This window comes from Pantherophis guttatus, chromosome 11 (assembly GCF_059756535.1).
Source record: "Pantherophis guttatus breed Tessera chromosome 11, ASM5975653v1, whole genome shotgun sequence".
Classification (NCBI taxonomy): Eukaryota; Metazoa; Chordata; class Lepidosauria; order Squamata; family Colubridae; genus Pantherophis; species Pantherophis guttatus.
Genome location: NC_142073.1, coordinates 22,755,464 through 22,780,532, shown reverse-complemented (window position 1 = coordinate 22,780,532; position 25,069 = coordinate 22,755,464). Strand labels below are relative to the sequence as shown.

The window sequence follows — 25,069 nt, the reverse complement described above, 5'->3', positions numbered from 1 at the left end:
TGCTTCTGGGCATTCTGCCAACCATAGTAAGCTTTCAGTTGTTATTCTTTGTATTCTTGGCGGCTATTAATGCAATTAATTAACAGCCGTTGTTGTAAAAGACTGGTTTACTTAGTAAACTAAGGTTTGAACGGACTTTGTGTGTGCTGCGTTCTTTGGGGCAGAACACAGACTGAGAACTCTGGATTTCCCACAACCCCAAAACTTCCCCTTTTCAAAAGTCCCACCCAGGCTTGGGGCACATGTAGCCTGCTCAGTGTGAGATGCTGCTGCAATTCACCGACGGCTTCCCTTGGATTCAGAAGCGCAATTTTCTGCTTTCAGGGTTTCAGTTTGCTTGGGACACAAAACCCCAAAAAAGATTTCCCTTTAGCTCTTAGTCAAATCAGACAACAGCCCTGTAAAGAAGGCCACGGTTCATTTGGTCATTCTAAAGTAAGAATCCTCAGAGGGGGGAAAAATTGCCTCTCCTTCTCTTTACATCTTAGTTCATTTTTAGCAAATTTATAAAACACATTTAAAATTAAATTTATATATGGTACAACTTTAAATAATTATGGAATCATATATATGTACACACTCACACGTACACACACACACATATATAAGAAAACTAAGATCAAATGTTAATTTAATTGGGTTAAAACTAGGAAGTGTAAATTACTGAATAGTGTCAACCGGATAATGATGGTTGTGTAAATAGATACAAATGTAAATATAAGTACATAGATGAATGATTGAATAAGAATAGAGAATATATATCCATGTCGATACAGTAAGCTGTAAAATAATATATGATGTTGAAGGGAAATAATAATAAGGATATAATAAATAATACTAGAATATGATATACTGGTATACTAGATTTTGTAACCATTAGGTTCCTGTAATACATATATGTCTTTGTATTTGTATCACATATATTATGCCTTTATATTTGTATCTCCTGTGACAAACATATTCTGTTATTAGGCCTCTGTAATGTATGTCCCTGCCATTTAACCTGAACCCATATCAATCTTCTTCCTGTTTTTCTTGTGCCATCTAAAAGCATGGTATCTCTGTTGGAACTACAGCCATCAACAAAGGGATAATTTACACCTCAGCCCTAATTTATGTTTGATCTGGATAAACTCCTGTCTTCCAGAGCCAGGGGGCTAAGTGGCCAATTAAGTAAACAAAGAAATGCTTAAGATAATACTAATTGGGAAGTTTCTATTCCCCCTTGCAGGGCAACAAGGAATACACAAACCTAAATTAGGAGGCCAGAATTGGGTACTAAGATGACGTCTCTGAGGGTATAAAAGGACGCCATACCTTCCCCAAGGTGTGGCTATCTCCTCGCATGCATTGTATCTGTATGTTCTGGATATAGTTCCACCCAGTATTTTATTTATGGCCAAAAACAATTACAGGAACTTAATGGTTACAGAATCTAGTATACCAGTATATCATATTCTAGTATTATTTATTATATCCTTATTATTGTTTCCCTTCATTGTAATGTTATGTTTGTTATGTGTTTTTAATGTGTTTTTGTTTTTTGGTGTATTTTTCTTTACTTTGTTTTTAAAAACCAAAAGTTCAATAATTTTTTTAAAAAAGAAAACTAAGATCATGGCTCCCGGCCCTCTCAATTACTGGCAGATAGTAATAGATGGGGAAGAAATGGAGGTAGTGACAGATTTTATTTTCCTGGGCTCCAAGATCACCGCAGATGGGGACTGCAGCCAAGAAATTAAAAGACGCTTGCTCCTGGGGAGGAAAGCCATGGCAAATCTAGACAGCATTCTAAACAGCAGAGACATCACCCTGCCAACAAAAGTGCGTATAGTTTTCCCAGTATTGTGCAATGTATGGCTGTGAATGTTGGAGCATAAGAAAGGCTGAGCGCCAAAGAATGGAGGCCTTTGAACTCTGGTGCTGGAGAAGACTCCTGCGAGTCCTTTGGACTGCAAGGCGACTCAACCAGTCAGTCCTAGAGGAGATCAATACACACACACACAGAGTTTATTTTCTCAATATGTTTATAGGTTAAATTCAAGTAATTTAACAACTGGTTCTCTGCCCTAATGATTTCTTCCAACAACCAGTCTGCCAAATTGCTCAGAAAGTTAACAACTGGTTCTCCCGAAGTGGTGCGAACTGGCTGAATCCCACCACTTGTTAGATCCAGTGGTGGGTTGCCCCTGGTTCGGACCGGTTCGCAAGAACCGGTAGTAAAACTGGCAGGAAGCCCTGCCTACCACCCCGGATGTCATCATCGGTGATCTGCACATGTGCAGAAGCAATCCTGTTCCGAACCGGTAGTAAAGGTAAGTAGAACCCACCACTTAGTACTGGTTAGTACTGTATACATATTTATGTTCTCTTATTTTAATATCTTTATAGATTATTTTTTAATTATTTTAAAAATGTCTTTATAACCTGCTTACAGGCCATTTGTTGTTTTCTATGCATTGATAGAACATTTTTATTATCTTCGACATTTTTAGCAATTATCTTCATATACCATGTGTTATTTTTAATGTACTGATGTACATACACACTTTTTTTAAAAAAAAATCTTTAACACCACCAGAGTCTTCTTAATGTATTTATGCCCTGTTTGTTATTTTTAATATATGGATAGACTAACATTTTTTTAAAGAAATAACTTTTAGCCTCTGGTGTTACTATCTCCCTTTTCTAATCTGTCACAAGAACTCATAAAACTCAACTCTCTTGCCAGCCCTTCGTTCTTCGATCAAAGAAAGTTGATGACCCCTTGAGCCAATGAAATAACTCCTTTATCTCTCTCATGTATCTTTCATCAGCGCTGATTGTCTCAGCCTGCCAGACATACAATATCTTTATTCAATTAAAAAAAAAAAACAAGTTGAAAAATGTAAACCAAAACCAGAAAACCAAAAAAGCAAATATATTAAAAAGTGACCTCTGACTTTTTCCAATACAGAGAACACTAATAAAATGCAACTTTTTTCTAAATAAATCAGTACTTAAAAACCTTTAAAATGCTAATCAAAATAGACATTAAAAATAAGTGATATTCATGTTTTTAAATTTCATCTACCATATATTAATCTCTCTGTATATAAATCACAACCTTATATTTAACATGACACAATATTTCTCTAGTCAAATCAGAACTTATCCTCAAATTCCAAAGATCATTTCCCCCTCCCTCCCTCCCTCCCTCCCTCTCCCTCTCTCTCTCTCTCTCTCTTTTTTTTTGGGGGGGGGCAGGAAATCTAACTGTGGTCTCCAAGCCAAGCAAGGTTTCTTTTACACAAGAACAATGGAGATGTTTGCTCTAGGACCAATACATAGGTGTGAACCCACTGCCAGGGTGCCAAGTAATACACCCATAGCAAACAGAACTCCGATACCAGCAGGTTCCTCAAAGAATAGTTTTATTGGATATATCATATTGGCACAGGCTGGTGAAAACCGACTCTAAAGCAGAGTTTCTCAACCTTGGAAACTTTCAGATGCATGGACTTCAACTCCCAGAATTCCCCAGCCAACTGTGCTAGCTGGGGAATTCTGGGAGTTGAAGTCCACACATCTGAAAGTTGCCAGGGTTGAGAAACTCTGCTCTAAAGGTTCCCGTGGTTTTCACCTAATTAAAAGTAAAAGTGTTCCCCCTTTTCCCAAACAAACAGTCCCACGGCCCAATCAAGGTGCTGTCTGGTTGCTTGGTAACTTCACTCCTCCTCTCTCTGACCACCTGTGGGAATGTCCTTGGTTCTCAGGGGAAGCTATTTCGTTTTGGCTACAAAACCCCAACTATCTCTATTCCCGTCCCCCTCCCTATCCCTCAGCACCATTCTGACAACACTGAAGCCTCCAAGATGGCCTCAGTCAGGCCTGCTTCAGAGTTGACACCCACAATACATTTATTCCAGGCAGCCGCTGAACCAGGCAGTGCTTCTTACATTTACATCAGGGGTCCCCCAACTCAGGGGTAAGATTCAGCCAATTCGGACCATTTTGGGTGCACTGGATGTGTCAGGTTTCGAGGTCGTCTCAAATAAATTGCATTTCAAACAAAGTCTTTGATGAAAAACTCCCATTTATTAAGCACGACATTCTAACTCCGACTCCATTGTAGCCAACACTGACTTCCAGACCCAAAACCCTCCCTTTCCTTTCCCCACTCCTCTGCACTCATTGGCCATCTTCCAAGTCACTCTACCCCTAATCTACTGCTCCAGCTCAAAGGAATTTCCCCCCTCCCATCCCATCTCCTAGGGGATATTATCTCCAGGGAAAATAAGTAGGTGAAAAGTCAAACGTCCCTTTCCAGACGCCTCTGCTTCTCCTTCTTAGGTCAGCACTAGAGTAAATGCAGCTTGAAGTGCTGACATCATGATAATTTTAGATCTGGTTCACCAAACTGATAGTTGCAAGGACTGGCTGGTCCCTCCCACCCTGCCCCGCCCTCCCAGGAGTCTCCACATGGCCCGTTTTGGATGCCAGGTAAGTAAATTCAAGGCCCACATGGAGGCTATGGGAGGGCAAAAAATGAGCCTCCTGCAAGTTTTGGAAGTCTGGAAATGATCCTATTTCCAGCCTCCGGAGGGCCTCCAGAGCCCAGGAGAGGCCATTTTCACCCTCCTGAAGGTTCGAGGAAAGCCCCCGGAACCTGGGGAGGGCAAGAACGCCTGCGCCTCCCCCCACTGTGGTGCAGGAGGCCGAGTAGGCCTTGCCCACCCAGCAACTGGACAGAGAACCGGTTACTAAAATTTTTGAATCCCACCTCTGCCCCAACTGGGCCACGGCCCATTTGGAATTGAGCCATGCAAGCCACTTACAAAGAGCCAGTTTCTCTCTCTCTCCCCCCCCCCCACTAGTCCACAAAGTCACAAAATTTGGGGACCACTGATTTACATTACTCTCAGGAACTGGCTGCAATTCAACATTTTAGAGACGCAGGCTCCCCACCCACTTAATATCTGATGGACCCTGCACTGAGAGCAAACTTCATGGTGATTGAGTTTAGTTTATTGGTCTAGCCACAGGTCGTAATAACAATAAACTAGCAAGACTCTAAAAGAAAGTAATAAAAAGAGTACGGTATTAGTAGAAATAGCAAGGGGAAGTCAAAGCTGCAACTAAGAACTTACATTTTTTCTTTCTATGTTTAAACGACAACAGAGTAAACGTAGCAGGTCGATTCTGATACCATGTTTCCCCGAAAATAAGACCTGGTCTTATATTTTTTTGAACCCCGAAATTTTCAGGGAGGTCTTATTATTTTGGGGTACATGGAGCAAGATGGGGCTCTTCTTGCCCTCTTACCTGATTTCCAGCTCTGTGTTTAAATGTTTTCGGGGAGGGCTTATTTTCGGGGGGAGGCTTATTTTAGCGCATGCGCTCAAAAGCCCAATTGGGTTTATTATCAGGGAATGTCTTATTTTAGGGGAAACAGGGTAGTTGGACACATGTCTGCAAGAAGACAGATCAATATTTCAAGAACCCGTTGAGTTTACTTGCTATAAAAATTTGGGCCCTGATCTCATTGTAAATGGGGCAGTGGAGATGAAACCCACAAACTATAAAAGGTGGAGAAACATCACCCCAAATTCTTCAACACTCTGAAACAAAAGTCTTCTAAAAAACTTCACAACTAACAATAATGTACAGGTAGACCTTGACTTATGACCAAAATTGAGCCCCAAATTTATGACATTTGTTAAGTGAGTTTTTTGCCCCATTTTACGACTTTGCCTGCCACCGTTGTTAAATGAATCACTGCAGTTGTTAACTAACACGGTTGTTAAGCAAATCTGGCTTCTGCGATAACTTTGTTTGTCAGAAGGTCACAAAAGTTGGTCACAGGACCCCCTGGACACTGCAACCGTCATAAATGTGAAACCAGTTGCCAAGCATCTGAATTTTGATCACATGGCCAGGGGGATGCTACAAGTGCGAAAAGTGGTCCTAAGTCACTTTTTCAGTGCTGTTGTGACTGTTAACAGTCACTAAACCAGGGGTGAAATGCTCCCAGTTCGGACCGGATCGCCTGATCCGGTAGCGATGGAGGCGGGTGGTTCGGAGAACCGGTAGCAAAAATCCCTATCCCCCCACCACCACCCATGCCCAGCTGAGCCGCGCAATTATCAGAGCTTTTTTTTAATTTTTAAAAGCATTTTTCCTACAACCTCTTTGGCCGAAAAAATGCTTTTAAAAGTAAAAAAAAAAAAGCCTCTGATGATCGTGCGGCTCAGCTGGGATCGTCAGAGGCTTTTAAAAGCATTTTTTTCTGCAACCTCTTCAGAGTTTGTAGAAAAAATGATTTTAAAAGGAAAAAAAGCCTCTGCCAATCAGGCAACTCAGCTGGGATCATCAGAGGCTTTTAAAAGCATTTTTTACAACCTCTTCAGCCGAAGAGGTTGTTAAAAAATTGGCTTTAAAAGTTTTTTTTTTAAAGTTGGCCATGCCCACCCAGTCACATTACCCCCCCAAGCCACGCCCACAGAACCGGTATATATATATATATATATATATATATATAACTTAAACATTCCATCTTCCATTAAACAGTGTCTCAACTGGGTACAAATATCTCTCTGGGTACAAATATCTCTGTGCAAGAACAATCAAAATTTACAACCGTATTCATTATATTGGTATTGATTCTCTAATCTTACAATAATAATAATGAGCGTAATACATCTATTCATTTCTCCCTCTTAACGTATCTTCTAATAAGAATATAATAATAATATTAAATATAATAATCTTAATAATCATATTAGTAGCAATCATATTATTTGCTTCTCCATCTTAACGTGTTTTCTATATTTCACTGATCTCCATTTATTTCTAACTTCTATTTTTATTTTCCAACCATTCATAAAATAACGCCCTTGTCATATAATATTCAGTTTGCTCTTTCTCCTTTATAACAAGCGTTAAGCTATTCATTTCTGCACATTCTAATATTTTCCTAATCACATTCTCATCAGTAGGGCAGAGGTGGGTTTCAGCAGGTTCTGACCAGTTCTAGAGAACTGGTAGCGGAAATTTTGAGTAGTTCAGAGAACCGGTAGTAAAAATTCTGACTGGCCCCGCCCCCATCTATTCTCTGCCTCCCAAGTCCCTGCTGATCGGGAGGAAATGGGGATTTTGCAGTATCCTTCCCCTGCCACATCCACCAAGCCACACCCACAGAACCGGTAGTAAAAAAATTTCAAACCCACCACTGCAGTAGGGATCTCTCCGCTTTTCCAGTTTTGTGCAAATACAGTTCTCGCTGCGGACTAAACCAATTGTTGTAAGCAAGGACTACGGTACCTGTGTATATTTCATTCTGGACAGCTGTCAATCCCCAACATCTGGATCTGATCAGCCAAAGAGCAAGGAGAGGTTTCACTTGCTGCACGATGCCTTCCCCAAATCTCTAAATTGCAAACATCCCAAAAATGCACACATCTTATCTACATCTGGTTTCCTCTCTACAGTAGTCCCCAGAAGCTTATCGCCATTTTGTAATATTTGAGTTTTCTTATAACTCTGCAGCTTCAGCATTCCAAACAGCCGAAGTCCATGGTCATGCTGCACAGAACCAAGGGGAGAAGCCTCTGCAGCTTTTACAGAAATCCCAACATTCACTTCTTTCTGGTTGTGAGAATTGCTTCATTCTGACAGCAGAGATAGTTGGAGTCAGTTTTTTTCCAGGAACCTTGCAACGTCCATATTAAACTCCAGGGTAATGTTTCTTAATCTTGGTTACTTGAAGATGTGTGGATTTCAATTCCCAGAATTCCCCAGCCAACAGGGGTGGCTGGGGAATTCTGGGAGTTGATGTCCTCATGTGATTAATTTTAGGATCAAATTCGTTTCCCCAGATTTTTTTCCCCCCACGTCTCTAATGTTTCAAAAACATCTTCAGATGTGTCATTTCTGGATCTAAAGTTTGATCCAATAATCAGTGGAACTTTGTTGATCAGTGGGGGATTCTGGGAATTGAAGTCCTCATATGACTAATTTTAGGATCAAATTTGTTTCCCAGATTTTTCCCCCCCACGTCTCTAATGTCTAATCTTCAGATGTGTAATTTCTGGATCTAAAGTTTGATCCAAAGATCAGTGGAACTTTGCCAGCTGAGGGATTCTGGGAGTTGAAGTCCTGGAGCTTTGCCAGTTTGGGGATTCTGGGAGTTGAAGTCCTGGAGCTTTGCTAGTTGGGGGATTCTGGGAGTTGAAGTCCTGGAGCTTTGCCAGTTGGGGGTTTCTGGGAGTTGAAGTCCTGGAGCTTTGCCAGTTGGGGGTTTCTGGGAGTTGAAGTCCTAGAGCTTTGCCAGTTTGGGGGTTCTGGGAGTTGAAGTCCCAAAGCTTTGCCAGCTGGGGGATTCTGGGAGTTGAAGTCCTGGAACTTTGCCAGTTTGGGGATTCTGGGAGTTGAAGTCCTGGAGCTTTGCCAGTTGGGGAATTCTGGGGGTTTGAAATTCACACATTTTCATGTTGCCAAGATTGGGAAATGCCGGTAATTGGTGTCTTTCGGAATCCGATACAATCTGGTGCTTTTATGGGATCCTGTCAAGGGAAAGGATATGCAACCAGAAACAGCTGAGGAGGGGGCTTTGACCACATGGTTGCAGTCACCTCCATAACTTTTTTGACACCCCCTCCTCTGGATGCTACTTACATAAACGGGGATATGAGCAATGGGACTTTCATTTACGGATTTGGAAACAGCTCCAAGGAATTAGGAATCTGAGCAGATCAATTTCTCTGATAAAAATCAGACGGTGCAACTGATTACATAAATGATTCCCAAAAACAGAATGGGCCTGAGAGAACGCGCTCTCTCTCTCTCTTTCCCTCCTTCTCTCTCTTCCCCCCTCTCTTTCACTTTTTCTATTTCTCTTTTTCTTTCTCTCTCTCTGTCTCTCTCTTTTCCTCTCTCTCTTTCATTCTCTCTCTCTTTCTCTCTGTCTCTCTCTCTCTCTGTCTCTCTCTTTCACTTTCTCTTTCTCTCTCTCTCTCTGTCTCTCTCACTGTCTCTCTCTCTCTCTCTCTTATTCTCTTTCACTTTCTCTCTCTTTTTCTCTTTCTCTCTTTCTCTTTTTCTCTTTCTCTCTCTCTCTCCCCCCCACACACACATTGTTTTCCTCAAGAGACTGGAAATACTGCCTCTTAAAAAAAAGGACTTGCCTTGTTCACCAGGGGAATAAATTATGGACAGGCCAAAGTAAGGAATTCCAGTTCAATTCAGGAGAAAGATATTGGCTTAGCTACAAAGCGCCAGATGCAAATTGCCTGTTGCATTTTTCCCCATCTAAAACCAGAAGGACCCCTGGGATTGATCGTGCGGACGGATTCTTGAATTCTTCCCTTTCAAACTGTCCTTGGTTGCAAATGCTGCTAAATCCCCACATGCTGCTAAAATGCCCATCCAGAAAAACAGCCCTGAAAGAGTTTCCCATCCGGAGCCAAACGGAGTGACAAATGTGTCCAGGTCTGCCAGGATAGGCTGGAATTGCACAATCCTGCCTTTATTTTAATGCTCTGAGCGCCTTTGTGAAGGGCTGATGTATCTTGGAGAAGCAGACATGTGACGGATGAAGCAAGAATCTGTTTGTCTTAACACATCCACACAATTAGGGCAGTGACTTCTGAAGCTGTTCATACCAGCTACTCCGTGGATCTCGCCTGCCGAACTATATAATAAACAGCATTATTGAAAGGCACGTGCCTGGGGCAGTTGGGATGACAGCCATCTGTAGGTAAAAATCAGCTAGACGTCATGTTTTCATTCCTGTGCAGGCAAATTTAGCAATCTTCAGATGAAAGATACTCTACTTCAGGACAAACTGGAAAAACTCCCGCTTTTTGTGGGTCTCCAAGGTGTGAATCACACCCTTTTCAGTCTTTTGCACACACATGCCTAGGGGATGCCACCTACACAATCCCTGTTTCAGAGTCTTTAAAATCAGTGTGACTTGGAGATTTGCTCAAGATCCAGATGGATCCTGGCAGACCTGAACACGGAGCCCTATTGAACAAAATGAAATTCAATGTAGATATTTCTTAACCTAGTCCCATAAATATATAATGTGTAGAGAAGAAGAATATATATAGATATGTAAAAGAATAGAAATGAAATGTCAAATATATGATATGATCTATGTCTATGAATATCTTATTATTGTTTTAATTGTTTTTATAATTGTTTGATAATTTAATAAAGTTTGTTTTAATTTTTTTTTAAAAAGAAAGAAATTCAATGTAGAGAAAAGTAAAGTCTTACACTTAAGCAAGAAAAACCAAAAGAACACATACAGACTGGGTGAAACTGGGCTTAATAGCAGTAACTGTGAGCGGGCTCTTGGAGTCTTAGTGGACAACCAGTTAAATATGAGCCAGAGGTGTGCAGCGACAGCCAAAAAAGCCAATGCAATCCTAAACTTCATTAACAGAGGGATACAATCAAGATCAAATGAGGTACTAATGCCACTCTATAAAGCCTTAGTAAGACCACACCAGTGGTAAAATCTAAATTTTTTACTATCGGTTCTGTGGGTGTGGCTTGGTGGACGTGGTATGATTTGGTGGGTGTGGCTTGGTGGGCATGGCAGGGGAAGGATACTGCAAAATCTCCATTCCCTCCCCACTCTGGGGCTAGTCAGAGATAGTATTTGCCGGGTCTCCGAACTACTCAAAATTTCCACTACCGGTTCTCCAGAACCTGTCAGAACCTGCTGGATTTCACCCCTGGACCACACCTATAGTACTGCATCCAGTTTTGTCACCACACTATAAAAAAGATGCTGAGACTCTGGAAAGAGTGCAGAGAAGAGCAACCAGGATGATTAGGGGACTGGAGGCTAAAACATACAATTAACAGTTGCAGGAATTGGGCATGGCTAGTCTAGAGAAGAGAAAGACCAGGGGAGACAGGATAGCAGTCTTCCAATATTTGAGGGGCTGCCCCAGAGAGGAGGAAGGGGGTCAAGCTATTTTCCAAGGCACCCAAAGGCCAGACAAGGAATAATGGATGGAAACTGAACAAGGAGAGATTCAACCTGGAAATAAGAGAAATTTTCTGACAGTGAGAATAATCAACCCATAATCAACCATTTCAGACAATTATCCAATATCTTCTTAAAAACTTCCAGTGTTGGAGCATTCACAACTTCTGGAGGCAAGTTGTTCCACTGATTAATTGTTCTCACTGTCAGGAAATTTCTCCTTAGTTCTAGGTTGCTTCTCTCCTTGATTAGTTTCCACCCATTGCTTCTTGTCCTGCCCTCAGGTGCTTTGGAGAATAGCTCGACCCCAGGGGCTGCCACAAAGAATAGCTCTTCTTTGTGGCAGCCCCTGAGATATTGGAAAACTTCTATCAAGGTCGGTGCAACTGGGCAACACGAGAAGCAAGAATTAGCCAGATTTCAATAAGGTATCTTTCTTCTAGAAACAGGGGTAAATAAAGAATCTAAATATAAATGTTAATACAAAATAAAATATATTTTTTCCAAATAAATAAATAAGTTATTGAGTGCATTTAGGTCACTGTTTTTTTTAAAAAACTTGGCGATTTTAAGATGGATGGACTTCAACTCCCAGAATTCCCCAGCCATCTGATTGGGGAATTCTGGGAGCTGAAGTCCACTGATCTTAAAGTCACCAAAACCACTGATTTCAATTGTGTTTAAGTGAACTGAAGTAAATTCTTTTCATCTTCTTCTTATTCCACCTCATGATAAAATTTGGAGAGGAACGCCAGCTACCAAGACTGAGAACAGAGCAGGGATCCACCACAGGAGTAACAAATAGGCAGAGAGAATTACAACCTGACCGCAGGAAAAAATGTTACTCGAGGTAGTAGAGAAAAATCCATTTTACAGCCCTTTAAATCAGGGAAGGTGCTAAGAATCAAAGGGTTTAGCTGTTAATCAGTAGAAGCGATATCGTTTTAGTCTTTCAAAGCCCAGAATGTAGTAAGATCAGACAAAATAGATTTTTTTAACACCAGTGTTTTCGAAGCGCAGAATAATATAAATCAAATTACAGCCTTTTACTCAGGGAAGGTGGCCAAGGATCAAATGATTTAGCTGTTAATCAGTAAAAGTGATATCATTTTAGTATCTCAAGGCCCAGAGTGTGATACCAGCTCAGACAGAATTGATTATAGTCAGTCTTTTCAAAGCACAGAGTAATATTAATAAAGATGCAGGAGAATTGAGTCCCTTTGTTTGGGAACTATCACTTTACTGAAAGAAAGCCGTTTTCTAAGCTATTTGGCCTCGTATCTGGAATCTTATCAAGATAGCAAGACCTGAAAAAAATTTCAGGCGTTGGAGAATGAGCAGAAAAATCCTTACCCAACTCTGGAATTAAAGAGTTAGACTTGCTTTGCAGAAACTCAATGCAACATTTCTTTCTTGCATGCCACTGAGTATTGTTGGCTTCCTACCGTAGTGATTGCATATACCTTGGGGGAAGGAATTTAAAAAGTCAAGATGTTGCTATGACCACATGATCAAAGACTCCCTTCCCTTTTTATTGTGGTTCACACAGGTGATGATATAAAAGAAGGGTAAAGGTAAAGATAAAGGTTCCCTTTGCACATATGTGCTAGTCGTTCCCAACTCTAGGGAGTGGTGCTCATCTCCGTTTCAAAGCTTAGAGCCAGCACTGTCCGCAGGTGTCTCCGTGGTCATGTGGCTGGCATGACTCAATGCCAAAGGCGCACGGAACGCTGTGACCTTCCCACCAAAGGTGGTCCCTATTTCTCTACTTGCATTTTTTACGTGCTTTCGAACTGCTAGGTTGGCAGAAGCTGGGACAAGTCACGGGAGCTCACCCCGTTATGCGACACTAGGGATTTGAACTGCTGAACTTCCAACCTTTTGATCGATAAGATTAGTGTCTTAGTCACTGAGCTCCCTTTGAAAAAAAGAAGGGTAGAGACAGCCTAACATATTGACTTTCCTCTTATATAACCCAGCTCCCAAAGCCACACTAGTATGCACAAATAAATGTCTTTTGGACAAAAAGTAAACATTTGTCATCAGTCCGCATTAAAATTGTTCCCTTTTTGTTCCAAAGAAGCAAGAAAAGAAATCTTACAAGAAAATATCATTAACTTTTTTGGAACTGTTTTGTCTGTGACTTATTTTTTTTGAGGCCACTACCAACTGTTACTCTCACCAGTTTTTCTTCTTCCCTTCTTTTTTTCATTTTAAAGACATAAAATAAGAGAGTTGGAAGGTGCCTTGGAGGTCTTCTAGTCCAACCCCCTGCTCAAGCAGAAGGCCCTATACCCATGATGGTGAACCTATGGCACGCGTGCCACAAGTGGCACATGGAGCCATGTTGCCTGGCATGCCAGCTCAGCTCTTGCACACATGCGCGCGGTGGCCAGTTGATTTTCGGGCCTTCTGGGCCCACCAGTAGTAGGAAAACAGGCTGTTTCCTGCCTCTGGAAGGCCTGGGGGGGTGGGGAAGGCCCGTTTTTCTTTCTCACCTGGCTCCAAATCCTCTCTATGCATCTGGGGAGGGCAAAAACAGCCTTCCCCGCCCCCTCAGAGGCCCTCCGGAGGCCTGAAATAGCCCGTTTCCAACTTCCGGTTGGACAGGAAGTGACATTTTTTGCTGTCCCCAGCCTCCAGAGCCTCTCTAGGTGTCTCTGGAGGCTGGGGACAGCAAAAACATCACTTCATGTCCTACAGGAAGTTGGGAAACAGGCTGTTTCAGGCCTCCAGAGGGCCTCTGAGGGGCTGGGGAAGGCTGTTTTCGCCCTCCCCAGATGCATAGTGGATCTGGAGCCAGGTGAGAAAGAAAAACGGGCCTATCAGGTCATCACGTGCCAGGAGCAGAGGGAGGTGGGGTCGCGTGCGCATGCACGGGGCAGGGTGCATAGAATTATGGGTGTGGGCACACATGCGCGCGAACCTCCCCTGCCTCCCCCCCTTCCTGGCATGCGATGGCAAAAAGGTTAGCCATCACTGCCCTATACCATTCCAGAAAAATGGCTGTCCAGCCTCTTAAAAGCCTCCACGATTTCTGGAGGCCAGCTGTTCCACTAGTTTATTCTCCTCACTGTCAGGAACTTTCTCCTTAATTCCAGGTTGCTTCTCTCCTTGATTAGTTCCCATCTGTTGTTTCTTGTCCTGCCTTCTGGTATTTTGGAGAATAGGTTGATTTCCCCCCCCCCACTTCTTTGTGGTAGCCCCTCAATATTACTTTGTTAATACTGTTACACATATTTTTAGAAAGCTAAAGCTATCATATATCATCTATACATTACTAAAACTCTCTTGGTTGTCTGGTTGTAACCTTCAATTAGCCCAAACAGTGCCTCAGAGCACAAAATATTTTGAATCGAGGTACCTCGAATTCACTAACTTAAAGTTTAAATCTTAAAATTCAAATTCACTAACTTAAAGTTTAAATCTTAAAATTCGAATTCACTAACTTAAAATGCATACCAAACCAGGGTCTCATCATTCCCATCAAATTTCATTTTGTCTTCACACCATACATATATATATAATTTGTTCCCCAAAGTATAATAGTCTTCATTCTCTTCACTGCACCAGTCTAATAATGCCAGTCCTTGATAATCTAAGTATATATAAGTGTAGAAGGAAAGAGAAAATGTTTTCAGTTTCTTTGCTGTTTGGTTTGTCCATATTTTTATGATGTTTGGGTTGTGGTAAACCTTTACAGATTCTCAAGGACAATTCAAATTACAAAGTCCAAGCAGCAGGAAGTCCAACAATTCAATCGCGAAACAACTGGGTTGGGTTTTTGACAGCTGTTTTCAGCTATTACAGGAGAAAAAAAAGTTAAGAATCCAGAAGAACAGCCAAGCTTCATAACCACATCTCTGCAAAATGTTGGATGCAGCAGAACCTGTTGGATGTGATGGCCAAAGAACTTCTGGTCAGGTGCCCTCAAGAAGCAGATGGAGACCTCTTTCTTTCTCCCCTGCCATTGTTCCTCTGGAAGGAGGATTTTGGAGACATGCTGCCCCCAACTCAGAGATAACATTCAGTTTTCAAGACTGATAGCCCTCCAAGGGCCTGTCCTTCATCATCAATGGACCCAATCCTCTTTGAAAGTTATCAAAGCTAGTGGCTGCTATCAGCAGGTTTTCTGATAAGGAATCCCACAGGTGAAACATGCAGACTTCACTACTATTTGGTTGCGTTAAAATATAGATAGCCCATATTTGCGCTGTGCGTCTATTATATTTTTGTAACTACCCTACAAGGACATCTCAAGTAAGAAAGAAGAATTGTCAAAGCATGTTTAGCGTAAATACTTTATGACAGTATTTAAAATAGGGAAGATAATTTTTGGGAAATGTTTATATAGGTAATCCTCGACCAATGACCACAATTGAATCCGAATTTTTTATTGTTAATTGAGACAGTTGTTAAGTGAATTTTGCCCCATTTTATGAACTTCTTTGCCACAGTTGTTCAGTGAATCACTGCAGTTGTTAACTTAGTAACACGGTTGTTAAGTGAATCTGGCTTCCCCGTTGACTTTGCTTGTCAGAAGGTCGCAAAAGGGGATCACACTGCAATCGTCATAAATATGAGCCAGTTCCCAAGCATCTGAATTTTCACCATGTGACCATTGGGTTATAAATGTGAAAAACCATCGTGACTTTTTTTCAGTGCCGTTGTAACTTCAAACTGTCATTAAATGAACTGTTGTAAGGTGAGGACTACCTATAGAAAGGCTATTTTGTGTGTGTGTGTGTGTGTGTGTGTGTGTGTGTGTGTGTGTGTGTGTTTTCGTAGATTTTCACGGGTAGAGGTATGCAAGTTTTGGTGCATTTGGGTCTTTTCCCATGTAAGATTGAGAGTATCTTGGCGACGTTTCGACGAGGTCCCACTCGTCATCTTCAGGCTGGTGTCTTCGGCTTCGTGCTTGTGCGAGGAAAGCATGATCAGAGCTGCCGTCTCTCTATAAATACTGGTGGGGAGGTGTGGGGTGCTGGCTTTGTGGCTGTGAGCAGGTTGGTTGCCTGTGTTGTTACATCTTGATTGGTTGATGGAGTTGATGTTTGCATATTAGTCAGCTGTTTCGTAACATCCTGTGTGATTGAGGTCCTTGATGTGTGCCCATTAGTCTTTTGTGTTTTAACGACCTGGGTCCTTAAAACACATCAACTCCATCAACTAATCAAGATGTAACAACACAGGCAACCAACCCACTCACAGCAACAAAGCCAGCACCCCACACCTCCCCATCAGTATTTATAGAGAGACGGCAGTCCCGATATATGGGACCTCGTCTCATATATATATATATATATATATATATATATATATATATATATATATGCAAAAAATTAAAATCTCGGGTGTTTTCCCGCGTCATTATAAATAAGTTGGTTAAAATATTTAAAATCCTGGTTAAAATCCCAGCCTAAAATCTTCTAAAAATCCTTACAGAGCACTCTGCAAGGTCCTTTAAAACCTAAAGGTTTTTAGAGTGCTCTGCATTGCATTCACGACAAACCATTTTTAAACCATATAAATATAAATTTTGTATAAATCAAGAAGGCAATGACAATAGCATGACTCGTACAAACAAAGCCTACAAACTTGCAGTCACACAGTTGTGGTTGTCATCTAGAAAACCAGATTTATTCTGCAGATGCTCCTGGTTTAAAACATGTGATTACTAGCACAGTAATCAACAGGTTCTCCTCATCTGATGGAATTCACCACATAAAAACTATTACTCAGAAGGCAAATATGATTAGATTTTCTTCAGAAGTTCCCACTTCTTTTGTTATCTTTCTGACAAACGTTGGAATATTCAGGATCCATTTCAACAACAATAATCAGTGCGATCATCTAATGAAAGAACGCTTCGTGCCCGTTTTCTCTAGTACGTCATCTGCACGATATTAACATTAGACTTCCAGTGAAATTCCCATTGTTGCCCAATCACACCATGTGTGCCCACTTGATCTTCAGTCTTTCATTTGTTCGTATGGGATTCAGATGTTAGCAATTAAACATTTACAGGGCTTAACTCACTGTAGCAAATAGCTGGAATACTGCACTACTTCGATGCAGGAGTTACAACAGGAATGGAGGAAGTCAATAAAGGGGAATAGATATCGCTCAGGGTTGAAATGAGGAGTCCTTGGTGCTCTCTGAGTTTGGTGGGTTTCTTGCAGACATCTCATTGTCCTACTAGAAAATCAGTGCTAGAAGGGAGTGGGGTTTGTGAGGAAGAGGAGGAGGAGGAGGAGGAGGAGGAGGAGGAGGAGGAGGAGGAGGAGGAGGAGGAGGAGGACTGTGGGTCCTTGGTGCTCTCTGAGTTTGGTGATTGTCTTGCAGACATCTCATTGTCCAACTAGGTGATTGACATCTCATTGTCCAACTAGATAATCAGTGCTAGAAGGGAGTGGGGTTTGTGAGGAAGAGGAGGAGGAGGAGGAGGAGGAGGAGGAGGAGGAGGAGGAGAAGAAGGAGAAGGAGGACTGTGGGTCCTTGGTGTTCTCTGAGCTTGATGGATTTCTTGTAGACATCTCATTATTCAACTAGCTGTGAAGGTTGCGACAGATGCCCTCATTAAATCACGAACGCTTTTGCAAGTTGACATAGGCAACATCATCAGTGGTGATGAAGTTACCTAGTTGGGTCATGAAACAACTGCAAGAAAACCACCCAGCTGAGAGCACCAATGTCCCCCACGGTCCAACCCTGAGCCATAGAGATTCTCTTCTATTGGAGCCACACATGGGCATCAGACGCTTCAGAAAGCATGGAAATGGGAGAAATTTGCATGCAGGCAAACCTCCGCCCACCATTCTTTCCGCAGAAATGCCTATAAACAGAGAGCCAACCCTCAGCCCCACCCCCGCAGTCCCTTCTAGCACTGGCTGATGTTGCCTCATCGGGTCCCAAAACATCTGCAAGCCAGCAATCAAACTCAGAGACCCCCAAGGATTCTGAAGTTCAACCCTGACCTTCGGATATTCCCTTCCACTAGAAAACCAGTTCCCTTAGCCCAGGAGTCCCCAAACTTGGGAACTTTAAGACTTGTGGACTTCAACTCCCAGAATTCTCTGGGAGTTGAAGAATTCTGGGAGTTGAAGTCCACAAGTCTTAAAGCTGCCAAGTTTGAAGACCTCTGCAACTTAGCTAAACATCTAAGAAACATTCCTGGGCTTTGCATTTTTTTTTTTTTCCTCCTTCCCTGTTCTGGATTTCCTGCCCAAGGAAGCCAACACGTGAATAGCTCTTTAAGTTTACGTTTTGTTACACTTGGAGAAGAGAAGCTAAACAGTCAAAGGGGAAGACGAGGGATGGACATTTTTCCCTCCTCCTTCTGAAACCGGTCCTTCCTGGAATGAATGGATTACCAACGATGATCAAATGATTCCAGGATGGTTCAACAGTCCTAAATACATGCCAGTTGCCAAGCATCCAAATTTTGGTCATTAAGTGCAATGGTCATAAGTGTGAAAAACGGTCGTAGGTCACTTTTTTCAGTGCCTTTGTAACTTGGAACGGTCGCTAAACAAATGGCCGTACGTCGAGCACTATCTGTAATTCTGTGTGAAAGATCAGAAAGGCTGCCCTGAGGTCAAATGCTCAACTGTCCGAGCCATTGCTTAGGCCAGGGGTCTGCCACCTTAAACGCTCAAAGAGCCACTTGGACCCGTTTCCCACAGAAAAGAAAACACCAGGAGCCACAAAACCTTTCCCGTGCCTGACTATTTCTTGAGCGGCCACAAAACTAGCATATGTAGTTCATTTCATTCATTTCATTTCATTTATTGGATTTATATACCGCCCTACTTCCGAAGGACTCAGGGCGGTGAACAGCCACAGAATAAACACATAAATACAAAATTTAAAAACAGAATAAAACCGAATTAAACAATTTGGCCGAGACAAATTTAAAACACCCAATAATTTTAAAAACAAATTAAAATTTACATTTTAAAGGGGAAAGATTTAGGCCAGGCCGGCTTGATGGAATAAAAAAGTCTTGAGAGCGCGACGGAAGATGTGCAGATCCGGGATCCTCCGTATCTCTAGGGGGAGCTCATTCCAGATAGTAGGTGCCCCCACGGCACCCGGAGGAGCCCCTCTCTATGAGAGCGTACCGGCCGGTGGGAGGCTATTGGTGGTAGCAGGTGGTCCCGTAAATTGAATTGAATTAGTTGAATTAAACATTCTGTTTTCTTCTGAAACTTTTCTTTTCTTGGATTTATCCATGGTTGGCCTACCAGGGGTCGAAAAGCTCAATAAATCGTGTGCCAGCGGGTGTTGTACATTGGCGGTTGTGACACATATTTTGAGAAACAGGGAGCCACAGCAGAGGGGTGAAAGAGCCACATGTGGCTCCAGAGCCGCAGGTTGCTGACCCCTGGCTTAGGCAAAGGTATGGATATGGACAGGTGTGTTTCGCCCCCAGCCCCTTTGCTGCTACCTGCATCTGTTCCAGGTCCTCCCACCTGGCTAACAGAAGGGAAGATTACTCTATTTTTCCTTCCGTCCGGTGTACATGAGCCTGTTGCACCCCCAGAGTTGTGTGGTTTTGCACCAAAAGCATCCCACTCCACATCCCATTGCAACATCAAGGGCCGATGTTTGAAAGAATCTCAGCCATGCTCTGCATGTTTAAAACCAGCCCAACTGAGAACAGAAGGAGGCATGGCTGCGGTTTCTCAAGCCGGCCAGTTGGAAGCCAGGAAGCGGATCGATGCCAAGATTCGAGGGAGAAAGGAGGCTTCTGGTTGGTCTTTCAACCAAACCACGAAGGGATCCAGCTGCTTTGTTTGCATCGGGCCACAGCAACAGCAGGAGGAAGAAATGTTTACTTCTAAAGGCACGCAATATTTCAAGCAAATCTGACAATTGCAGCCCACTAATGCAGGGTATCACTGCTTAGCCACTTGGGGATCCCAGTAAAAGCTTGGGACGCGGTGGCTCAGTGGCTAAGATACTGAGCTTGTCAATCGAAAGGTTGGCAGTTCAGCGGTTCGAATCCCTAGTGCTGCGTAACGGGGTGAGCTCCTGTTACTTGTCCCGGCTTCTGCCAACCTAGCAGTTCGAAAGCAGGTAAAAAATGCAAGTAGAAAAATAGGAACCACCTTTGGTGGGAAGGGAACAGCGTTCCATGCGCCTTTTATTATTATTATTATTATTATTTATTAGATTTCTATACCGCCCTACTCCCGAAGGACTCAGGGCGGTGCACAGCCAAACAATAAAAACACATACAATACAAAATTTAAAAAATAGAATAAAATCAAATTAAATAATTTTGGCCCCGACAAATTTAAAACCCCAAACTTTTAAAACCAATTTAAAATTGAATATATAAATACTAAAAGATATTTAAAATTTTAAAAATCTTTTATAAAAGAGGGGGAAAATTAGGCCAGGCCGGCCTGGTGAAATAGTAAGGTCTTTAAGGCGCGGCGGAAGGTGCGCAGATCCGGGATCCTCCGTATCTCCGGGGGGAGCTCGTTCCAGATAGTAGGTGCCCCCCACAGAGAAGGCTTTCCCCCTGGGGGCAGCCAGTCGGCATTGTTTGGCTGACGGCACCCGGAGGAGCCCCTCTCTATGGGAGCGTACCGGCCGGTGGGAGGCTATTGGTGGTAGTAGGCGGTCCCGCAAGTACCCGGGTCCTAAGCCATGGAGCGCTTTAAAGGTGGTAACCAAAACCTTGAAGCGCACCCGGAAGACCACCGGGAGCCAGTGCAGCTCACGCAGGAGAGGTGTTACATGGGAACGCCATGTCGCTCCCATTACCACCCGCGCGGCCGCACTCTGCGCCAGTTGGAGCCTCCGGGTGCTCCTCAAGGGGAGCCCCATGTAGAGAGCGTTGCAATAGTCCAGGCGGGAGGTGACAAGGGCATGAGTGACCGTGCGTAAAGAGTCCCGATCCAGAAAGGGACGCAACTGGCCTTTGGTGTTGAGTCATGCCAGCCACATGACCATGGAGACGTCTTCGGACAACGCTGGCTCTTCGGCTTTGAAACAGAGATGAGCACTGCCCCCTAGAGTCGGGAACTATTAGCACATATGTGCAGGGGAAGCTTTACCTTTAATGCAGGGTACCACTGCTTAGCCACTTGGGGATCCCAGTAAAAGCTTAACAGGGTGAAGCCTAGTTGGTACGTGGAGGAGAGACCGCTAGGAAATCACAGGATTGCAGATTAGTCCATAGAGTGGGGAGAGGAATCTCAAACAACCTTCTCAGAAAAAAATAAAATAAAAACCAAAGTGGGCAACCCACTTCCATGTTTTCCAGAAGCAAATTCATCAGATAGAGGAGACGATTTGCTCCCAGATGCTATCTGATGTGAATCCACAAAGCTGCAGGAGCCTGCAGGAGTGGCAAAATTTTGTGACAAGAAGCAACAAGATTCTGCTTTGGGGGAATTTCCAGGCAGCGCCAGCCGCTGGGCAGGCTGCCACTTCGTTTCCTCCAAGTATTCTGGGATGACAAATATGTCCAGAAAGGAAACTAAAGGGCGGGGGGGGGACCAGCTGCCCAGACCTAGCTAGGTTGTCTCAGCTCTCCCCACCCAATGAGAAAGGCGGGCAGCAAAGGGGGGCTTGCCAGGCTCTGAGGTTGGCTGGTGCTGGGCTGTTTTGGGTGCAGATATTGGCGTGACAGCAACTCCCTGGGGCAGAAAGCTGCCAAGTTTGAAGACCTCTGCCTTAGGGCAGTGATGGCTAACCTTTTCACCATCAAGTGCCAAAAGCGGAGAGAGCATGGGGGGGTCGCGCACACACGTGCCCACACCCATAATTCTATGTGCCCCACCCCCTGAGCATGCGCACATGACCCCCCCCCATGCTCCCCCCACTTTTGGCACATGATGGCACGGTGGGCCACCGGACTTCTGGTGGAATGGGAAGTCAGGAAACAGGCCGTTTCCAGCCTCCAGAGGGCCTCCAGCAGGGTGAGGAAAGCCATTTTCGTCCTCCCCAGGCTCCTAGAAAGACTCTGGAGCAAAAAACAGGCCTTCCAGTCCTACCAGAGACCCTCCGGAGGCCAGAAACAGTGTGTTTCCTGACTTCTGGTGGGCCCAGAAGGCCTGAAAATCAGCTGGTGGAGCTCAGCTCACGTGCCCACCAATATGGCTCTGCGTGCCACCTGTGGCACGCGTGCCATAAGTTCGCCATCAGAGCCCTAGGGTGTTACAGGTAGTCCTCAACTTACGATCACAATTGAGCCCAAAATTTCCATTGCTAAGCGAGACATTTGTCAAGTGAGCTTTACCCCGTTTTACAACCTTTCTTGGCACCGTTGTTAAGCGAATCTCTGCAGGTGTTACGTTAGTCACATGGTTGTTAAGCGAATCTGGCTTCCCCGTTGACTTTGCTTATCAGAATCGCTTGCCAAGTGTCCCAATCGCGTGACATTGGGGATGCTGCAATGGTCGTAAGTGTGAAAAAGGATCACAAGCCACTGTTTTCTGTCCCGCTGTCACTTCAAATGGTCACTAAGAGAGCTATTGTAAATCGGGGATTACCCATATTTCTTAAGCTTTGGCAAGATGAAGTTGTGTGGTCTTCAATACTCAGGATTCCCCCAGCCAGCATGCTTTCAGATGCATAGAACTACACCTCCCAGAATCCCCAGCCAGCCTGCTTTGCAATATGTGGACTTCAACTCCCAGAATTCCTTCAGCCAGCTTGCTTTAAGAGCTGTGGATTTCAATTCCCAGAATTCCCCGGTCTACACATCTTAAATTGGCAAAGTTGAAAAACAGTGTCCTAATATCTGGAATCAAGTGATCGGAGAACCAAGCAAGGCACAATTCAGGGTGCTGCCTGCTTCACACCCCAATTCTAGCGTCTGAACATGTGCAAAGTGGAAGCAAGAGAAACATCCCCTTGCCTTAGGTCAGCGCTTCCATACGATACTCCAAGTGGCAGATGCAGCTGGGCGGTGAAGAAAACAGCCAGGAATTATGTCACCCAGAGAAGTTGACTTACTGAGAGGCTCTTTCTTTTCTTTCTTTCTTTCTTTCTTTCTTTCTTTCTTTCTTTTTCTTTCTTTTTCTTTCTTTCTTTTTCTTTCCTTCCTTCCTTTCTTTCTCTCCCTCTTTCTTTTCTTTCTCTTTCTTTCTTTCTTTCTTTCTTTCTTTTTCTTTCCTTCCTTCCTTCCTTTCTCTCCCTCTTTTTCTTTCTCTTTCTTTCTTTCTTTCTTTCTTTCTTTCTTTCTTTCTTTCTTTCTCTGTTTGTCTATTTGCATTAAGAACTTCAGCAATCCTCCCAGCTCATTTGGCCTGTCAGAGGAAGAGGGGGCTGCCTGCCATTTTTTATTTTATGTAACAAAACTGCTGCTTCTGGCTGGATCATGTCTCTCCAAAAATTAACGGAGTAACAGAGTTGGAAGGGACCTTGGAGGTCATCTAGTCCAACCCCCTGCCCAAGCAGAAGACCCGACACCATTTCTGACAGATGGCAGTCCAGTCTCTTCTTGAAAGCTTTCAGTGATGAAGCTCCCACAACTTCTGAAGGCAACTTCTGTTCCATTGGTTGATTGTTCTCACTGTCAGAAAATTCCTCCTTATTTCCAGGTTGAATCTCTCCTTGATGAGTTTCCATCCATGATTCCTTGTCCTGCCTTCAGGTGCTTTGGAAAATAGCTTGACCCCCTTTCTTTCTGTGGCAGCCCCTCAAATATTGGAAGACTGCTATCCTGTCTCCCCTGGTCCTTCTCTTAGACTAGCCATGCCCTAGTAGATGTAATTATTATATGTGAGGTCCATCCCAGGCACCGTATTATCCATCTGATATTCTCTGAAACTTCTTGATTCTTCCCATCACTGCCTACCCAAGTTGTTTGTATACACAATTAAAGGAGCTGAAGACAGACCCAGACTTCAGAGGATCATTAAAACTGCAGAAAAAACAATTGCTACCAACCTGCCTTCCCTTGAGGACCTGTCTACTGGACGAGTCAAAAAGAGGGCTGTGAAAATATCTACATACCTCTCACATCCTGGACATGAACTGTTTCAACTCCTACCCTCAAAACAACACTGTAGAGCACTGCACACCAGAACAACTAGACACAAGAACAGTTTTTTCCCGAACGCCATCACTCAGCTAAACAAACAATTCCCTCAACACTGTCAAACTATTCACTAAGTCTGCACCACTATTAATCTTCTCATTCTTCCTATCACCCGTCTCCTTCCACTTATGACTGTATGACTGTAACCTTGTTGCTGGTATCCTTACGATTTATATTGACTGTTTCCCTATGGCTATCACTAAGTGTTGTACCTTATGATTCTTGACGAATGTATCTTTTCTTTTATGTACTCCGAGAGCGTATGCACCAAAGACAAATTCCTTGTGTGTCCAATCACACTTGGCCAATAAAGAATTCTAATCTAATCTACATCATTTGCCCACAAGGGTCATTGAGGCTTTCTGTGGGGGGCTTTTGAGTCCATCGTGAACGCTGGCAAATGCCCAGAGAAGTCCCGGCAGTTTTCCTGGCAAAGTTCCTCAGACGTGACTTGCCATTGCCTCCTTCCTTAGGGCTGAGACAGAGCGACTGGCCCAAAGTCACCCAGCTGGCTTTGTGCCTAAGGCAGGACTAAAACTCATCACCTCCCAGTTTCTAGCGGATGCCTTTCCCCAGGACACAAACTGCCTCTACTACTAGTGTGTAGCGTTCAACACAATCTTAGAGAAAGCGGAGGCTTCTCCTTTTCCCTACTGCCTGTGGGCCTAATTACGTGAATAATAACAGAGAAATCCAGGAAGAATTTGGAAAGTAAGGGTTGCAATAGGTGGTGGAAGAAAGTGAAACTTAATGGGTTGACTTTTATGCTCTGTAGGTAAACAATTTAAATTGAAGCTGGAATTATTCAGTTGGGGGACAACAACAAGCTTTGAAGTTTGAAGTTTATTAGATTTCTATACCGCCCTTCTCCCGAAGGACTCAGGGCGGTGTACAGCCATATTAAAACACATAGATTTATAAAATTTAAAACCAATTAAAATCGAATAATGGGCCTGGTGGCTCAGCAGACTGATAGCATTGTGATTAACACCAGCTGTTTGCAATTACTGTAAGTTCAAATCTCA

General features: G+C 43.3%; 1 protein-coding gene across 1 annotated transcript in view; it reads right to left on the bottom strand.

Moving 5' to 3' along the window:
• The window catches only part of LOC117670408 (uncharacterized), a 32,229-nt gene that overhangs the window by 5,380 nt on the left and 1,780 nt on the right, over positions 1-25,069 (bottom strand). The gene's annotated exons all lie outside the window — the stretch shown is intronic.